This window comes from Penaeus monodon, chromosome 13 (assembly GCF_015228065.2).
Source record: "Penaeus monodon isolate SGIC_2016 chromosome 13, NSTDA_Pmon_1, whole genome shotgun sequence".
Lineage (NCBI taxonomy): Eukaryota > Metazoa > Arthropoda > Malacostraca > Decapoda > Penaeidae > Penaeus > Penaeus monodon.
Window position 1 is genome coordinate 27070183 of NC_051398.1, and position 5000 is coordinate 27075182.

Below are 5000 nucleotides of genomic sequence, written 5' to 3' on the forward strand. Positions count from 1 at the left end.
GAAATAGTTTTTACAAATTTAGATGGTTTAATGTTCGAAGTTACTAGGGTTACATACAGTTATTGAAATTGATAAACCAGATGTAACATTAGGACTCAGAGACTACACTATTTGGAGAAATGATAGGGCAAAAGGAACTGGAGGGGGTAGCAATATTGACAAGGAAAGGAATTATTATAAAGGAATTAGAGATTAAGCAAGACCCCATAGTAGAACTAAAGGCAACTGAGGTAGAAACAAACGGAGTAAACATAATAATAAACATAGTGCACATGCCATCTCATACATCGGTGTGGTCTCAAGAAAATCACCAAAAACTATTTCAAGAAATAAAATGCCTTGAAGAAGTGCTACAACTTTCGGAAGCTAATGTAAAAGAAATTCTTATAACAGTCATAAATGAAATTTGCTTTTTCCAAAATGTAACAGATCATACTAGGGTAAAAAGGCTAGATATACCGTCTATGCTTGACCTCGTGGCCAGAAGTTGTCCAATGATAAATGCAAGAAAAAGAGAAAATAAGCAGCTCCCTTGGAAACTGTTCAGAAGACATATACCTCCAGCAGCGTGTGGAAGGCGTAAAGTAGGAAGATGTTAATGAAGGCGGTGAAGTTTGAAAAGGATATAATCAGTAAATGTGCAAATCATACAAAGCTCTTTATTTACTACAAAAAACAGTAAAAGTAAAGATCAAATTATCGCCATCAAAGACAATAGCATTATTTTTAGTAAAGAGTAGGAATTGAGTGAAATCCTTAATGAGAAATTTCCCTCACTCTTTGTTCAGGACCCATAATTTGAAATGGCAAGTATCCGTACAAACGCAAATCAGAATATCGAAAACATCACTCCAAAGGAATGGAATAAAAGACCTACTAAAAGGGTTACATAAGATTAAAGCAGAGGGACCAGATGAGATTTCTAACTGGGTTCTGAGGAAATGGGCTGAAGAACTATTCACTCCTTTATTGATAATATTCCAAAATTCAGTGAGACAAGGGAAAACTACCCAAAGATTGGAAACTCACCAATGTTACACCTTTATATAAGAGCGGTGACAAACAAAACCCTCTAAATCATAGACCAGTTTCATTGACTAGTGTAGTATGTAAGCTGTTAGAAAGGACAGTTAGGAAACAGTGAGCGGAAGTATTTGAAAACACGATTGATATCAAATAAACAATTTGAATTAAGGAAGAAAGGTCATGTGTAGCATGACCTTCCTTTTTTTTCTTTTTCTTTTTCTTTTTTTTTTAACCTTTATTCCAGGTGTAACATGAGAGTACATTTACAAAACTTTGCCAAAGCTTTAACATATTACACGTTAAGCTATCTGTGGCAAGCACTCTAAAAGTGAGCATTAAAATGACATCAAAACTAAGAAGGAAAAGAACTAAAAACATAATGTTAAAACAAATAAATATGTGATCAGTTAAAACTCTAAAAACTCTGTACTTCTGCTATTGGTTGAGGAGCCAAATGTTGATGCGGCTCTTGAACTGTTGTAGAGACGTTGCATGATGGAGGCTGGTGTTCCTGACCGTGTGGTTCCAGAGGCGCCCATATCTTGGCAGAAATGAGTGCAGGTGATTCTCTGTCCTGGCAAAGGGCACACGCACACGCGTCTACCACGGGTGTCGTAGCTGGAGTCATGTGGAGCGGGAAGGCGTAAGCTTGATAGATGTGGAGTCTGCACTACGTTAACTTTATACATTACACAAAGGCCGCCAACATTGCGCCGGTGTTGCATTGGTTGAAGTGTGACATCCAGCGGTTCCCGAGTTTTGTAGCTTATGATTGCTTCCGCCCTCCTCTGAACCTGATCCAGCAGGAGAAGATATGAAGGCGGACATGCAGACCATACAAGCAGACTCTACTCCATAAGACTGCGAACCTACGACTTGCTGCTACACCAGGCCCGTCCAGGAGGTGGCTGATGCGACGGATGCATCCAAGCTTCCACGCAGCTGTCTTAGCCACTTGCTGGACGTGGTGCGTGTATGTTAAGCCGCTATCGAGCTGTACTCCGAGGATCTTGATGGAGTCCTGTAGAGACAATCTTTTGCTGTCGAGGAGGATGTTTGGAGAGGGCAAGGAGGCCAGGTCCCTCCGACGGGAGATGAGCATCGTCTGTGTCTTCTCCGGGCCAGCGTCACCTGCCATCTCCGGCTCCACGCCACAAGGCTCTGAAGCGTCTGATTGATGCGCGCTATTGTTCGCTGACGGTCGTCTTGCCTACACGTGAATGACATCCGGTATGAGTTGCAGGATGTCATTAAAGAAGACGTTCCAAAGCAGAGGTCCGAGGACGCTACCTTGGGGCACAGAGGCACTAATGAGGCACTCGGTGGAGGAGTGGTTGTTTACCACCACGGAAAGTGATCTTCCATGGAGATAGTTTTGAAGAAGGTTCAGGAAGTCCCCACTGATGCCGAAGCTCCTTAGCTTGCTGATGATGCCACGGTGCCACACCCTGTCAAACGCACCAGTGATGTCTAATGTGATCACATAAGTGTCTTGGCCATCATCTAAGGCTTGACTCCATGACGTTGACTGGACGAGAAGTAGGTCAGAGGCTGATCTCTCTGCCCGAAAGCCAAACTGTTTCTCGTTCAATAATCGATGGCCTAGTGCCTAGTGATTTTTTTCAGCAATTATAGTTTCAAATATCTTGCTAACAACAGATAGCTGAGATATGGGCCTATAATTGTTAGGATCCGTCACTGCAGATTTTTTGTGTATAGCCGCTACAGATTTCCACAGACAAGGCCACTGCTTCCTTTGCAAGCAGTTGTTGAAAAGCTTACACAGGGGCTCTGCTAATTGGTCAGCACAACCTTTGAGCAGACGGAGACTTATCTTGTCCCCACCCATAGCTTTATTCGTGTCTAAATGACGAAGGATTTTCTTGACTTCGTCAGCTTTAATGCTGATGGTCTTTAGTGTGGCTTTAGTGTAGAGAGGGACGGATAGGGGAATTAGGTCGAGGTCAGGGACACTCATTTTGCTTGCAAAGTGAGTGGCAAGTACCTGGGCCTTTTCTTCACTCGTGATTGCAGTCGTTTTATTAGGCTTTGTTAATGGTGGTATGGTGTCATCCTGAAGCAGGCCTTGTTGTTGCTTTATACAAGTCCACCAGACTTTATCGCACGCAATGCGACCAGACAGTTTCTGTTGTAGGTAATTTTTCCTTTGTTCTATCGCTCTCTTTTGTACGTGACGCATGTTCTTGCAAGCCATCTTGTGCAGTTGTTTGTTGTGGTTGGTTGGATGCTGCTTATATCGACGCCAGGCTCTACTTTTCAGGTCAGCACCAGTGCGACACTGATAACCAAACCAATGTTGATCTCCTGCTTTGCATTTGTATCTCTGACTAAGTATAAATAGTCTCTGTAGTGTTAATAAGACGTCATTAATATTGGAAACCTGGTCATTAATATCACCACTCATTATCTTATCCCAGTTTATCTGCCTTAGCTTGTGTATACTGGCCCATTTGCCTTAATTCCAGAGCCAGTTTCTTCTAATTGTATTTTCCTCTCGATCCACTTTTGTAATCACCTGTGCGTGAACAGCGAAGTGGTCTGAGGATCCAACAGTCCCCAGTTGACTACACGTAATTATGTCGGGGCTGAGGTCACTGATAATCGGGTCAAGTGAGGAACCTGAAATGTGGGTAACAAAATCCACATGATTTGTTAACCCATGCACTGTCAGCAACTCATCAAATGCCCTGGCGACAAGATATTGGTTTAGGTCGCCGACAATGATTGCATGGCTGCATTCATGTTTTTGTAGGAGAGCATCAAGGTGTGACTGCAGATAGGTAAGGGGCTCTCAGCCTTGCCACTGGGCCTGTAGCACACGCACATCAGAATGGGTGATTCTCCGTGAATCTTAAGGAACATCATTTCCAGATGATCAGGGATGTCCACAGAAATCACCTGAACCACGAGGTTCTCACGAAAGTAGAAAGCGATGCCACCAAAGGTGCCAATCGCCCTATCGCGTCGGTGCTAGTGTGTTGGGAAGGTGAAGCTATTCTACTTCCCAAAGGTGGCAGGGACATCATGATTGAGGAATGTCTCAACGGTAGCAATGATGTCAGGGTTGTGTGGGATTATAAATCTATATGTTAAATCCCCAATGTTCTTCTGAAAACCCCTGACATTGGCTGATATGATGGATAGGCATACTGCTGTGCATAGGGCCAGGTGTATGGGCGTGTATTAGATGCCAGCGATGGCCAGTTCGTCGCGTGTGATACGCCCGATGACTGCTGAGGCGTTAGGAATTTGTTTAATGACTGAATCAACAATGCGTTGTTATTAGCCTGGTCGGTAGCGAGCTTAGTAAATAAAAGCTCTTGCCTCTCATGTTCTTTCCGAGTGCGGAAGTCTTGCTCCAGGTGACCTCTACGTTGACAGTAAGAACAGGTCAAGTTCCTAAAACAATTTACGTCACTGTGATCTGTTCGTTTGCACAGTTGGCAGCGCTCTTTTGCTCTCTGGCCAGTGACTGATCTGGCTCGTGCCTGCCCTATATTACCTGCCCTATAGAGTTGCTGGCGCCGCTCTCTCGTTTGGGGCTCAGATGAGGAAGGCGGCACAGACCCCCGGTGGGTGGGGGGCCTTTGCGGCGCCTGAACACGCCTCTGGCTGTTGTTAGTGGTGGTGGTGCGGGTGTTGTTGCTGCTGATAGTATTTATGTTGCTTATGTTGTTGGCGACATTAGTTTTCTTTCCATCAGAAATGGCAGCGACTCCCTGTAGAGGTTTAGGCTTTTTGGAAGAAAGCTTTTTGATGTCGAGAGAGGTGTTCATGCCATTCTTTGTCTGTTTTTTGTGGGTCTAGCACTGGCGGCAATAGATCGCACTTCCAGTGCACCTAAACTGGATTTGATTGATGCCGTGTTGTCAATTAAATCCAGAATAGAGACAACAGCATCTCTTTTCTCAGCCAGATTTTGGGCAGCAGATTCAAAGAAATTCAGTATGAGA